The following is a 15,311-nucleotide window of genomic DNA, read 5'->3' as shown; positions in this document are numbered from 1 at the left end:
AAGCCCGAGGATCAGGCAGTACGCTAATGGCTTCTGTGCGAGCATTTCGTTCTCCTACAAATCTCAATCTGATTCTCCAAGAAGCGCCTGAACAACTTGAACGATGGTCCCTGCTATGATGGCTGTCACTGGTACAAGATTAATGTACACTTATCCGACAAAAAAGGAATTTTTTATTGCCCTTTACTAATATTGACATAAAAAGAAACGGACCATAACAACTAGTAGTCCGTCTTCTTCGCAAGGAGCAATGTAACGTGATGAGGACCTACCCATGTCAGCACCACGGACAGCGACCTAAGATATGCGCGAGCTGCTTTCAAAAGCATAGACAAATCCAGCATGTAACGGATATTTAGATACATCGATGTTTGAATACAAATGTTAATTTGCTTCTTTGAAGAAAGTAGAAACTGTCATTGTTATACTGAGAATGTACGGAACGTGTCTTGCTTTGTTCATTGATAGGCAGAAATTTGTTGGGGAACCATGCTACTAAAACACGTTAAGTTAAAAAAAAAAAAGTCTGATTAAATAAATAAATAAATAGATTGATGAATTTAATGGGCCATTGATTTATTGATAGGCTTACACTGGAAAACACGATAGGAAAAGAACCCAATTTCACATACGTAGCTATTTGCTCGTACTATTAGACTACGTCATGATTTATTATAATCTATGAATTTATTATATAACTTTACAGTTCGTTAGGCGAGTGCATAATAGCCGAGTGCATAATTGGCGAGTGCACCTACATTTCTAATTAATCATGTCAGTCGTGGTATTTTTAACGTGGTGTAAGCCAATTTTATTTTATTTTTTACTATTGGCAGAGGAAGAAAACCATGTATGTGCCACTACTGCCACTGTGCGGCAAAAATACTCCATTACGTGAAAGCATCAAATAAAAATAGGAAAAATGTGTGATGATAAATAAATACAAGTTTGGCCTGCCATCTAGTGGCGAGTATGTGCAAACAGCAGTTTACAATAATTGTATCGATCAACTGGTACATACAATAGTGATAATGCAAATTTCTTCTCATTATTTTAAGTTGTACGACAATTGTCAAATTGTTGGAAAGTGATTCTATGGTAGTACATTCTCTTTGTCTATAGCAAGCTCATTTGTTTAATTTCGTCTTTATATTGTTAGCTTTCCGTGGTTTCCAGGATCTTGACTCTTACTCATTGGCGGCATCTGGTGGTGGCAGCTTGCCACTAAAACCCGTGGTCAATTCCAGAAAGCAGCACAATGGAAGAAGCCTGATCGGGTGTGTAGTTGAAGCTGCTGCTGCCGCAGAGTGTACAGACCGGTCGCTCTTCAAGATCGTGCCGCTGTCCAGTTCACCAACGGCAGCTGCATCCAAGTGAACAGGGAGAAGAAATTCACCTAAATCCAATCCAATCAAATCGAATCAAAATTTATTTATATAGCTTGTTTCACAAACAAGCAACTGTATGCCAATGTGAGGATATGAACTGCCTATTTGAAAATTTCAGAAGTGTAAAATGATAAAACGGAAGAAAGATATAATGCATCTTTATTCTGTTTATAGTAAACTTATTCAGAGGAAATTGAAGTTGAGACCTTAACCAATCGACTGTGCAGATGCAGCGTTGTTTCACGCCCAGCAGATGGCCTGTAAGTTTGATTAAGTACCTGCAAGTCCAGGGAAGTACTCTCATTAAGTGACTCCATGGCTTAGTTCTGCGTTTCCCTGTTTAAACTGTGCTGTGCTTTCAGTTAGCGCTGCTCTGAGTCCAGCTGCTGGTGAGGAATGGGGAGACTTTTGTGTGTGTGTGTGTGTGTATGTGTGAGAGAGAGTGAATGCATGTGTTTGTATCATGAGTGTGTGTGTGTGTGCATGTGTGTGCCTATGTGTATAGTGCGTGCATGTGCCTGTGTGTGTGAGTGTGCATATGTGTGTGTACCTGTGTGTGTGTTCGTGTGTGTGTGTACATATGCGTGTGTGCATGTGTGTGTACAGTGAGTGTGATTGTGTGTATAGTGAGTGTGTATAGTTAGTGTGCCTGTGTGTAGTGTGTGTGTGTATGTAGGTGTGTGTACAGCAGAGTGTTGAGAGGCAACCAGGGTCATCTGTCACAAAAAAAAAGGAAAAAGAAAGAGAGAGGGCAGCCTGGCCGCTGTGTGTGTGTGAGGGCAGCCTGGCCGCTGTGTGTGTGTGTGTGTGTGTGTGTGTGTGTGTGTGTGTGTGTGTGTGTGTGTGTGTGTGTGAGGGCAGCCTGGCCGCTGTGTGTGTGTGTGTGTGTGTGTGTGTGTGTGTGTGTGTGTGTGTGTGTGTGTGTGTGTGTGTGTGTGTGTGTGTGTGTGTGTGTGTGTGTGTGTGTGTGTGTGTGTGTGTGTGTGTGTGTGTGTGTGTGTGTGTGTGTGTGTGTGTGTGAGGGCAGCCTGGCCGCTGTGTGTGTGTGTGGGCAGCCTGGCCGCGGTGCTCTGCCTGGCGTGCGTTAGCGCCCTGCTCGGCCCCCTCCCCAGACCCCCGTACCCACTCAAACATGCTAATGTACCTGCAGCTGTAATTGGTCCCAGTGATGCGCCGGCCCGAGCCGTGTTGGCGGGGCGCTGGCGGGGCGCTGGCGGTGTGTCCCGGGGTCCGCGCGGCGAGCGGCGGGCGGAGCTCCAGTCTTATGCAAACAAAGCCTCCCTTTGTTGTCGGGGCCTGGCCTCGCGCTGAGAGGGATGAATATTTTACCGCCGTTACCCGAGGTGTGCTGCTCCTCAGGAGGTAATTTGCCCCTCGCCGAACAATAACTTCAGGCCCCGTAATGAGAGCGGGAAGGTATGGCTCCTTAAGCAAGGTTTACACTGCCGCTCCAGCAGCATTAATTATGAATAATTCCAGAAAGCACGAGACAAGTACACCGTCTGCCACACGGGGATTCCGAAATAGTGGGGAGGAAAAAAAACAAACAACAAAAAAAAAAAAAACGCACGGGCCCCTCGCACACGGGTGTGATCGCCCGCTGCAACACATCGGCATCCTGTATAACGCACTGCATGACATTATGTTATTTAATTGTCCGGCAAACGCACTCATCCAGGGTAACTTACAAAGCTTATATTTTACCTTTTTAACTCAGACACACACAGCCTGTAGATGTATGGTTTAATCCTGGGCCTTTGCATTTTAATGAAGAGGCTGAAAACCTTACTCTTAGGGGCATGAAGCCAAGACTCGCTCATAATTAAACTGACCTGGAATGCCTCTTATATTGCATTGCTTAAACTTTTCCGTGTGTCTCGATCACTGCGACAGAAATGGTCACAAGTAATTTCTGGAGAATTACTGAGACTGCAATGGCGTCCAGATTGGAAAATGAGTTGCATGTGATCTGTCTGACTGGCTCGTCTGTGGTTTTTCAGGCTGGTCTGGCGGTTCGTTCTCATGTGTTGAGAAGGCGGTGCTTTAATATTTATGTTTGCACAATTAAAAATAAAAGCACCTGATTATGACCTGCTTGCATCTACTTGCAAAGGCAGCAGGTGTCCTGTTTCCTGTTTTGGTTTCGCTAAACCGCTAAAAACTCCATTTTGATCTTATGATCTTATGAAAATTTAATAACTTCAGATGAACAACAGTGCAGAAAGGAAATGCCAGTTCACAAGGCAACCCCCCCCCCCCCCCCGAAATAGGACAGTTGCCTTTTGATCTCTTTGACAATTGAAGGCGATAAATATATATTGAGGGTTCATGTGTTAATCCAGCTAGTTTTTAAGGCAGTCAGCATTTTGGCTTGAGGGAAACGTGGCCCGTTTGAGTGTGCGTGTGGGGGGGGGGGGCTTGTTGTGGACAGTGATGGTATGGGGCACGGTGAGCGGGAAGTGTGGAGCTTTCTCAGGCTGTTCTCCTCTATGCCCCCCCCCCCACCCCCCCCCGGCAGCTCCTGATGGCGGCCGGGTTGCGGGGAGTGCCCCCCCCCCAGCGCTGATCCTCGCTCTCTCTCTTTGTACTCGGCCTTCATTTCCAGCCCGGGGCCCCCTCCCCATTGATCGTCCTCGCCGTAAACTCCTGACCTCGCCCCCCCCCCCCCCCCCCGCCCCCCCGCCCCGCACCCCCGAAAGGAACCCGCAGAAACTGGGACAGGTGGATAAAAAGAATGCCACTGCGTTCATCCCGTCTCAAGAAATAAAAGACGAGCGAGAACTTTGCATTTGGAACTCCTGATCAAAGCGGCCCTCAGCAGAGACCTCTTTAATGAGAGAGCTGAAAAAAAGAGAAGTAGATTAGTCTCATTCTCCATTCCTATACAGCATGTGGAATTATGTTTGCCATCACTGTGGATTTGAAGTGTTTCCCCGGTATCTTTTAACATCGTTACTAAAGCACAGCCTAAGGCCAGGTTAATTAAACCTCTGGGAATCGCTCATTTGAATATGTCACATAAACACCGAAAGTGTCAATCACATGGCGTGGGTGGCAAATGTGTCGACTACACGCTCAAACCCCCCCCCCCCCCCCCCCCCAAAAAAAAAAAAAACGTGTGAAAAAGAAAGCAGTCGATGCAAATTGTGAAGGCTTGCTGCCCTCCCTGTTTCCCCCGCTGAGAACCAGCCTCGGAGTTATTAATGTTTGTCATTAGCGCCATTGTGCTTGAGGACAGTGACTAGAAACTGCAAATTTATATGGGACAAATATTGACAATAGCTCGCTCCTGGGTATTCAAGGAAGAAAAGATGCAAACTATGTTAATTAATGGTAATTAACCACCAGGGCTTGCTTCTCCTGTATCCTGGATAAATTGGTCCCAGAGTTGCTGGAGACACCGTCCTGGGCTAATCCTTTATTATAAAAAGATAAAGGAAAACGACATCATTAGCATAAATTTGATGAGATTAAAAAAAAAAAGTTGAATTATTCTTGTTAATTCCTGAATGGATAATTGTACATAAGGTTGTTAATTGTACATTAAAAAGAGAGAGAACGAGAGAAAGACAAAAAGAAGGGAAAAGAAACAAAGAAAAGAAAAAAGCAATGCCTGATTAGCACAGAAGGACACCTGAGAAACACGAAGCCGTCTCGTCAAATATTTTACTGGTACGAAACAAGGAATATATGGAGCGGATTTAGTACGTCTTAACTGGCCAATTAAAAAAGTTCATAAAGAGCCATCTTTAAACAAGAAACGAAGTCATGCTTATGTTACGGTAAAGAAAAATAACACGTGGTTCATTATTAATCACCGTGTTATTAGCACAGATGGGGCTAACTGTCATCCCCCATTCATCAAACTTCTGCACTGTGCAATAAATATCACATTATTTCATATGGTAGCAATGCCAATACGTAAATGTATCCTGAAAAAAAAAAATCTAGATTTGATTACAAAAAATAAAGTATAATTACTTGGTATGAAAACTTAGTATATTCTATCCATGTCTTTGTACCTGCCCACAGGGCTGTTTCTCATGAATATTCAGTGATCCACTTCAAAATTGGCCTCACCTTAGCCTTATTATTTTCTAGGACAGAAAACAGGAGTTGGGGTGAGTGTAGTATCTTTAAAGTGAAGCAGAGCATCTTTGATGTGGCCTTCCCCGCTTGACAGTAATTATCTGTGCGTTCAACTTGAAACAGTGTTAATGTCTGCAGTTGGCTCAAGGGGATCACATGACAAGTGTGTGCAAAGTAATGCAAGTTTTGATTGGCTAAGTAGCTGAGATGGGGGACCTATCAGTGTTCAGAATTAATGATGTTCCTTTCTGTAGTTTTAATTTCCCTTTCAGAGAATAAAAGTGGCTTAGAGAGACGTGTAGGTGCAAATACATCAGAACAATTACGTTTTCTGCTGCGCGTTGCATAAGTAAGTCCACTATTTTAGATTTATCTTATGTGGCATGTGCAAATGAAAATGAATTGCATTAAAGCAGTACATATATCAACAAAAATGTACAGATTTGTACACAAAAGTGTAATGCTGTATACAGTTAAATTCAAAAGTATTGGGGCCTTTGTTGTTTTGGCTCTGTTCTCCAGCGCATTGGATCTGCAATAATGCTATGGTGTGGTTTCTGTCAGCTTTAATTTGAGGGTATTTATAACAATTTTAGGTGATTCCTGTAGGAATGACAGCCCTTTTTATAGTACCCCCCCCCCCCATTTTCGGGCAGCAAAAGTAATTGGACAGTTGGCGGCTCAGCTGTTTCTTGGCCAACTGTGTGTATTTGCATTATTAGTTCAAGCACACAATAGCTAACAAAAAGGTCTAGAGTTGATTATATGTGTGTAATGTGCATTTGGAATCTTTTGGTGTCATCTCTCAACATGACGACCAAACAAGTGTCAAAAAATCCACCGTTTGCTACGTTGTTATGAAGCAAGAGCACAGCCTCGACCGAGCGACCCGGTAGATATATAGCATTGCGTTCTTGCATGTGTCACTTCGGCAAGTCTCCTATAGTGGTTTTATCTTATGTAAGGTGCAGCAGATAGCATCAGTGCGCTGGTGTAATTGGCGCCTCACAGATAGATGGCGATAGAGAGCTATGGGACTGTAGCGTGGTTACTGAGCGCGCTCACTGCTGGTGGGAGCCTCTCTTTGTTTCCAGATGCAGGTGCAGGAAACGGGCGGTCGGAGGCGACTGTAGGGCTGGGCAGCATGGAGCCTGACCTCTGGCTCTCTTACCTGACCCAGTCAGGCCGTCGTGAATCTTCGCCTGACGGTCTGACGGGTTTTTTTTTGCCTGCCGTTGTCGGCACCGCCTCCTGCACAGCGTTTCCGAAATCCCGCCTCCTGACTGGAGAACACCTGGGGTCCCGCCCTCCTCATGAGAACACTGGAGAACCTGGACGTTAGCCCTTTGAAGAGGTTCTTTTGAAGTGTTTCTTTTTTTCTTCAAAAATTCTAAGCCAGCGTTCTAGAACTCCAGTAGCGATTGTTTCATCGGCATTAGAATGTACAGCTGAGAACATTCTGACCACATATTTGTGATCTCACACCTTAAAGGGTTAATGGGGGGGAATGAAAAGCCTTTGTGAACAGTGAGCTGCTTGGCGGTCAGTCTTCGCCATGGTTATCGTCTTCCTGCTGGAGACCTGGGTGCCTCTACCTCGCTTTGAGGGATGGCATCTGTTCTGCTTTGGCGTGTGCAAAATTCATGCCACTATTACTGAAGGAAGTTTTCTGTGGATTAATTTTTTTACTCATTGATCAGGGTGACCCAGTGCATGCGTAAACACCTGTCATTGCGACGCAGCAACAATACAAGACGTTCTATGACAGGTATTTTTGAGACTGAACGGTCAGAGATGTCCATATCTGTGTCTGCATTGGTGTTTCTGCCAATGCTTAGTGCAACATCTACGCACACAGACAGAAAACCTTTAATTTTACCAGGGTTATAAAGGATATCAATAACTTCTTGTTGAAATCCAGTATGCTGGGGTTTTATTTTTCACCTGAGCATTCAACTTTGATGTTTATGTGTTTCTACTGTGGCAGAGTTCCAAACGCTTTCTCATGTTCAGTAGTTCTATTCTGTCAGGCTGCATTTGCACATTAAGTACAGTTAATTTCACAGCCCACAAGTGAATCACAGAAATTCTAAATATGAAAATCTTTTAGAAAATATCCCAAAGCCACACATCCAGTATCAGTTTAAAGCAATATTCAGTTTTCCCCAAAATCCAAAGTCCATAGATCACTTAGATCTCTCTGAGATGACATCACCATAAGATACCAGTGCAAACTCGCTTGATAGGCTGATGGTACCCATGGCTCTCACCCCAAGTTTAAATTTGTGGTCAACTTGCCTGCTTTTTGTCTTTGTCCTTCAGATGTATTATTGATGCCCAAACATGGCAGTCCTGGAGCATTTGCTCCTGTCTGCCCATGACAAGCTGTCTCAGACAGCACTGCTTGTGAAGCATCAGTACCCAAAACAGAGCTGACTTGGTCTTTGAAGCTCCTGCCAAAAGTGCTTAAGTAATCACTTTTCCTTCAAAGTCACTGAGGTCTCATGTCATAGCCTGGCAGAGTCAGAATCAGAGGCAGCAGAGACTGTCAGGTGTTTTCTTATCTGAACCTGTGAATGTGACGCGCTTCATTAACGGCTAAACTACACAGGTGTGGTGACTCCTGTCTGTTCCTCATTTACCCAACGTTTTCTGTTGGCTTACCTGTAAAGCAGGAGTGCACCTGAGGAGCCGTCTGAATGTGATGCATGTGGACCTTGGGCAGTTTGAAGTGAACAGCAATTTTGAAATCAAGTCTTCGTTATGTATTTAACTCTGCCAGCAGAGAGGAACATACCCTCTTGGGTACGCCCCTGTGATTTGACAAGTCTCTTTGAAAAGAGAAATGCATTAAAGAAAGTGTGAAATAAATAAATAAGTTCTCCTGCACAATCAGGGTCTGTGCATGAGTGTCAGTAACTTAGCAAAGCGCTGAAGGCTCGCGGAGTTCGGGACAAATGCTGCTGTTACAACAAAAACAAAAGCGTGTTCAGAGACCTCCTTTTCTGTGAACGTGAGGGGGGGGGGGGGGGGGGGGGGTTTCTAACAAATATTGATAGTCCGCCAGCTCCAAATTAAAACCCTGCCGAGCGATTTGGAGGCCCGCTCTGAGGGGGACGTGGAGGTTTTTTACCGGAGCAGCGAGCCGCCTCCGGTCCGACGTTTTCGCTGACTTCTTTCGCTGTGAGGCCAGCTCCTCTGTCAGCACTTTCCTTCATCTTCAGGAGCACGGGCCCCGTCAGGAGCTTAGCAAGAGGGGGTCTGCAGGGCGGAAAAAAACACAAAAAAAAAACAAAGCAATCAGAAAGTGGGCTCTGGACTTAGACAGCGGGCCGCTCTTCAGAACACCGGCGCGTTTCGGTTCTGTCCGAGGCGAGCCTTGCGCCCTCAAACGCAACGCCGGAAAGTTCCAGACAAAATGGCCGCCTTGAGCCGATCAGCCCTGTTACATTATTTATTTTTAAATTCTTGTGGCTCTCAAAAAAAAAAAAAAAAATGCAGAAAAAAGAGGGGTGTATGTTTTGTTTACGAGGGCAAGAAAAGGAAGACTCCTATGCTTTCTGTCCACTTGTCCAGGCTGAATAATTCATGAAGTCTGTACAGCATGAGAATACTTTGCATGCCTTTAAGGGCTTGGGGAAGGGGGGGGTGTTGAGGGAGTCATTTGGAATGTCACCCAGAAATTTATGCTGATGCCACTGACTTGGCAAAGAAGGACATTACATCGCGGTGTGAGGGTGTTATTCATGTCTCCATCCCCTCTTAAAGAGGACCGGGAGGAGCGCGTGATATTAAGAAACCTCCTCGTTCCAGTTTGGGTGCCGCTGCCGGACGGGTGGAAATGGGCCGGCCGACTCGCTGACTCGCCAGTTTCACTTTTCCGCCGGAGCGGGTGGGAATGTGCGCCATGGCAACCAGCTGAGGCGATCGCACAAATCACGCGCGGACGCGTGGACGAATACATCTGCGGTCTTTCAGAATGCTGAAACCTGAAAGCTCATTTAGGGGATTAGTCCTCTTGCTACAAAGGAAAACTGGTTCTCTAGCTGTCCGTGTGGGCCCGTGTGCTTCCCTATCTGTCTATCACAGAGAAAACATTTAAAAGAAGAAAAAAAATATATTACAGGTTCACTCTTGTTACAACATAATTGGTAGGTTTATGCCTTATGATTATGCCAAATAGTCATAATTTTATTAACCCATTGATATGACACTCAGGCAAATGTGGCTACGTTAGGTTCGTTCATTGGTTTCTGTGTTCGCGCGCGCGGTATCTGTGTGTGAACGGACTCTCCTTTCAGTAATAATTCTGGTCGGGGCCCCATAATTACCTCTGGCGTGTTCAGAAGCGCGGCCCGGGCGGAAATCTGACGGGGGGCAGATTAACGGCGGGAGGAGCGCTTCACGGGCCGCCGGTCGCGTGAACCATGCGCTGCGCTCGCGGCGGAGCGCGTGTCAGTCATATTCCGCCAGCTGATCGATCGCGCCCCCCCGCCCCCCCCAACCGCCATTCTGCGCCGCGGTCCCTATTTCCCCGCTGCTAGCCCGAGCGGAAAGGTGGGTGGCGCGTCTCCTTCATTAAGGAAGCGCCCCCCGCCCCCCCCCGCGGGCTCTTAGGCTCTTAGGAACGGGGTCTCCCGCTGAATAAGTAAAAAAGCGGCGCTGTCCCCAGGACTGCCGGGCGGCGCTGGAAACACGCGCTTAGACAGCGCAGAAATCTGCGTGCTGTCGGAGAACTATGCGCCAAATTAAATACACATAATTAAGGAGAAATTAGAGACCTGTATCTTAGGATGGAGCGATTCTGCGAAGGCAGGTGCTGATGCTTTGTGTTCAAACTTGGCATTTCAGTACTATGGAGAGGAACAGATGGTGGCTCATTCTATTTTACAGTACGTGAATCAAAACCTCATTTCACTTTGATGAACACTAAACATGATTGGACAGGGACCTCAAACCTAATTAAGTTAAGTATATAAAAACAGAAACCGAATGCTGAGAATATTGACATCATACTGGTGGCGGTGTTCAATCATCCAATCATCTCTGGTGCCGAACAGCTGGAGGCCGCCGCGGTGAAGGCTCTACGGCGTGGCGGTCCTGAGGTCCTCTCTCTGCTTGGCACACCTCGGATCTCTGGCTCTGTGTCTCTCGCAGGTGTGTGAAGCTGAAGGACTCACCTGTCGTCTCACCTGGGTGTGGCAGAGGGGTCCCGGGCAGTGTGAAACAGGCGGGCACGTTCCTTTAGTGAGAGCATGGAGGGGTGATCTCGCTCTGCTGCGGTCGTCCAGAGGACGCTGTACTCGGCCGTATCCTTCAGGCGTACTGGAGAGCCGCGCTGGGTCCAGCTCTGCGGCCGTTCCCCCAAACCCGTCCAAACCCGCCGATCAGAGCGCAGCGCGTGTTCCTCGCCCCCGCCCCCGCTCGCCCGCGTTCCCCGCCCGCGTTCCCCGTCATCGGCGCGTTCCGACCGGTGGCTCCTGGGAAGGGGGAGCCGCGATGCGCGCGGTAGAGGTGTTTAACAGTCCGCTTTAATGACGCTAAAGTTACGCGCCCTCGGGCGATCCTAAAGGCGCCGCCGTTCCCCGGTAAAAGACCCCGCCCACTGCGAATAAACGCCACCGCGGAGCCCGCGCTCCCTCTAAACGTATCGATCGCCCCGTTCCGCGGACGGGGGTAACGACGCCGTCCCGGGGTCCAATTTATGAGAAATATAGACGTGGAGAAACCTGCGTGGCGGTGCGGACCGAGCCCAGGGCCCACCGAGAGTCACATGGCTAATGAGCTCGGAACGAGGATCATTCGTGTGAAGGCGCAGATCATGTTTTCATTTACACAGGATAGGAATCAGGTGCTAAGAGGTTGCCTGAATCTGTAATGCCAGGCTTAAGCCCTCCTCTGCCGGGCTCGTGATTGGCTGTTAGGCAGCGTGGCGAGGTCCACTCCAGCGCCGCGCTCGTCTGTGCGACTCGTTCACCTTTTCATCCGCCGCGCCGTGCGCCCGTCACTCGGTGTGTCCAGCTATTCAGCGTCTTGTCCGTTGGATTTTCCACAAGAGAAGGACAGGCTTCTATAATACCAGCAGGCCACATCCTGAGCTTTGTCTGCTCTAGAGCCGGATTGGAGCTGGCAATCCTCTACAGAAACGCAGGTGAAGTAACCGCTGATGTCTTCTGAACTCAAAGCTGTGTGGACAGTTGATTCGCTGTCTTTGGATTGAGCGTTTCAGCGCTGTGTAAATGGGAAAAGGAGCAGTTGAGAGAGTGCACTGGGGGGGGACACAATAAACAACATCAGAAACACACGGTACCTCTGCTGTCTGTGCGCTCACCTCTATTATTCACATAAGAATGAAACCTTGACCAAAGAACACAAGATACAGGAGATTATTTTAGTGTTCTTTAGCCTGGGCAGCCAGTATTCATGGTATACATGTACAAGCAAAATGTGACTTTTCTCCAGTTTTGATTGGAGAGAATAGTTGCACATTAAAAAGAAGAAGAAAAAACCCACATATGGCATCTGTATCTAATCAGTCGTGTCAAGTTTGCATATTGCTAAGGTCAAAAAAAAAAAAAAAAAAGATAGCAGTATTGTCCAGGGTTGCCATAACAATGAAAACACTGATGGAATCCTATTTGTGGGAATTGCGCTACAGCGCTGGAATGTAAGCGCTAACCGTCACATCGCTGAAGGGCGTGCGCCGCGGCTAAATCAGTCCTCTTATTTATTATTCCTTCTCTCTCCTGCTTTCGTTTCCGCGGAGTTTGGGGCTGTCCGTCCGAAACCGAACAGCCGCAGCTTTTATGATCACAGACGAAACTCCGCTGATCTTTGATCTTTCTCACTTTTGTTTGAAATCAAAGGTACCAAACGAGGACAACAACAACAACAACAAAAAAACACCTCAGACCTACTTAAGTCTGCATTTTATTATAAAATAATGAATGTGTCGCATTCAGGTGAGAATTACCAAAGCACCCATCTATTCTTCTGCGCAGTAATTATACAGCACCAATGCTTTCTCTGCTCCCCTTCAGCCCACAGGGGACTTATATGAAAGGGAATTAGCCACTTGGGGCCGTAGATTCAGTAATTAAAATGTGTGTGTTTTTTTAATGTTGTTTCTATCATAAGGTCTGGGCAACCTGCACTGTTAGATCTGACCTAAATACACCTACGATTAAACAGGGGAAAAAAAACACTACAAGCAGTTGTCCTTTTTCTGTTAGTATTTGTCTAAGGATAATAACCACATGCATGGATTAACTTTTTATGACCAGTTATGTTCATGGTACCTCTTCGCAAAGAGAACAGGGGAGCTACAATAACGATACAGAAACAAAACATCAAAAGGATTCAGCAAGTGCAAGTGCCACACATGCAAAGACACCCTACAGTAGCAAAAGCATAATGTAATGTAATATTCACTTTAAATATGCTGTATGGCGTCAAACTACATTCACTTTATTCCAACCCTAAATCTGAGGGTCTGTGAGGAGTGTAATTAATACAGATTTAGGATAAATAACCTTCTTCTTTCTGTTCTTCTTTTTCTCCTTCAGGGGGGAAGGGAGGCTGTTGCCCTTCTGCCAATTTCATGCATATTGTAAACAGTCCTACTGCAAAGAATTGTATCTCTACTCTTCCAGGTCATTTAAATGACGTTTCTTCTGCAGTTTTCTGAGAGGAAATTGAGTATGAAATACCTCCACACAAACCATTTTCCTGACAGCGTTGTGACTCAATAGGACACGATAAGAGAAGAGAAAACAATGAGAGAAGATTGACAGGTGTCAATGAGAATAACAACAGTAAACTTTGGTCAAGACAAATCAAATACCACAAATATGACTTTTAATATGTAGCCAAACACATTGATGTTGTGTGTAGCGCTGTGCCATGTGAAACAGAGAAAATGTGTTGGCATTTTAATGGCAGCCAGCCGTCCTGTAGGGTGTAAAATATTAATCGGCTCACGGGGAGAACACAGACCTTACCTGCAGGGCTTCCTGAGTGGGTGCAGGTAGGACAGCAGCATTCGCCACCAGGGTTCCCTTAAAAATAGATTATTTATTGCAGTGGGCCTGGATAAATTATAATAATAAAAATTTGTCATTTCAATACTATGGGAGTCAAAGAGGTCCAAAATGGCAAAATAATAAATAGAAAATAGTGAATGCACGTGCGCACTGAAAAAAAAATTAATTGCTGTTGAAACATGCATACTAAGAATATTTTGGCCATTGAGCACTATGAAAATTTCATAAGAAAAGACAAAAGGGAGAACTGACAGGAATTATATATATATATATATATATATATAAATAAGTTCATATAGGCTAGTTGTAATAAAAACGGATAATTTCAAAGCTTAAGTATTACAAAAATATTCAGATATAATGACTGAATATTTAAAACTAAAGTTCTACCCACAGGTGTTGGAGTGTTGCATCATGCCAGCGACCCAGTGGCTATGATGTCTATATTATAATGTGTGTGTGTGTGTGTATATATATATAATGTTTCCCGGTCTGGATCCCGTGCTGACGTTGGCTAATCGGATCCTGTCCCTTTCAGTCACTGATGTGTCTTCAGTCCGTCCTTATCAACTCACCGTGGCCGGAAGCGTCTTCCTCCTCCTCCTCCTCCTCTTCATTAGTATTAAAAGAGAGGATTATGAGCCACCTAAATCGCTACGGCAACAAAACAAAGGCGTATTTCACCGATGAGGGGTGGGGAGTGGGGGAGTGGGGGAGTGGGGGGTGGGGGGAATACGACCCAAACTCTGTAAGCAATCGAGGTGTTCTTATTTTTAAAGACACTAGGTGGAACCATTTGAGGCTGTGCGGGAGAAATCTCTCCCCGGAGCCCAATAACCGGCAGACATTACAGGCCGACCTGTAGCCGCGCTCACCCTCCGCCCCGCTAAAACAAGCTGCAGCAGTCATAAAAAATAAGGAGTCAATGACTTTTTAAATGTTATTGTGCTGTCAGGGTGGAATAGTTTGAAAAATGATCTAAGGAGATATGATGCAGTTCATTACGGGCGAATGGCAGAAGCAGTCATTTCCCCCTGTTCATAAAGGCTGCTCCATTAAATTCACCTCCAGTCAATAATTAGGATTCCACAAATATAACCAGGCAATTAAATCAATACAGCCGGGCAATTACCATCGCAGGTCCCGGCTCTTCAGTGGCACAGAAAGACGCCGGGTCTGTGTCTCAGGCCGCCATTACTCACCGGCCGCCGGACCCCTCATTTGCTGATAATTGGAGGCGAGGAAGACACTTCAGTGACCCTCACCCGAGAGTCGCGCTGCTTATTTCATTAAAGGCCACTGTTTAAAAGAAAGAGAGAGAGAGAGAGAAAACAGAAGGAGATATGAAGCAGAGATGAATTAATGCAATTCATCACTGGTTTTACTGCGCGCGCCCAGACAGGAAGTGGCCTGGGAGCGAGCGCGAGAGAGCGGGAGAGAGAGCGCCGCGCGCTGACGGTCCCGGGCACCGGAGCAGGGGCCGTGGAGGGACCTCACAGCGCAGGGAAAAAACAATAACTCAACCTGGAGTGTGTGTGTGTGTGTGTGTGTGAGAGAGAGAGTGTGTGTGTGTGTGAGAGAGAGTGTGTGTGTGTGTGTGTGTGTGTGTGTGTGTGAGAGAGTGTGTGTGTGTGAGAGAGAGTGTGTGAGTGTGAGAGAGAGAGAGAGAGGGAGGGAGGGAGAGAGAGAGAGAGAGAGGGAGGGAGAGAGTCAGACAGAGAGAGAGACTGAGAGAGAGATTGAGAGATGGAGAGAGAGACAGAGTGAGACGGGGAGAGAGAGAGAGAGAGAG

At 46.3% G+C, this 15,311-nt stretch overlaps 1 protein-coding gene across 1 annotated transcript in view; it reads left to right on the top strand.

The window, feature by feature from the left end:
- The window catches only part of bnc2 (basonuclin 2), a 293,681-nt gene that overhangs the window by 16,355 nt on the left and 262,015 nt on the right, over window positions 1-15,311 (top strand). The window lies entirely within an intron of this gene.

This window comes from Anguilla anguilla, chromosome 7, assembly GCF_013347855.1.
Source record: "Anguilla anguilla isolate fAngAng1 chromosome 7, fAngAng1.pri, whole genome shotgun sequence".
In the NCBI taxonomy this organism is placed as follows: Eukaryota; Metazoa; Chordata; class Actinopteri; order Anguilliformes; family Anguillidae; genus Anguilla; species Anguilla anguilla.
This window is presented reverse-complemented; position numbering and strand designations above follow the sequence as displayed.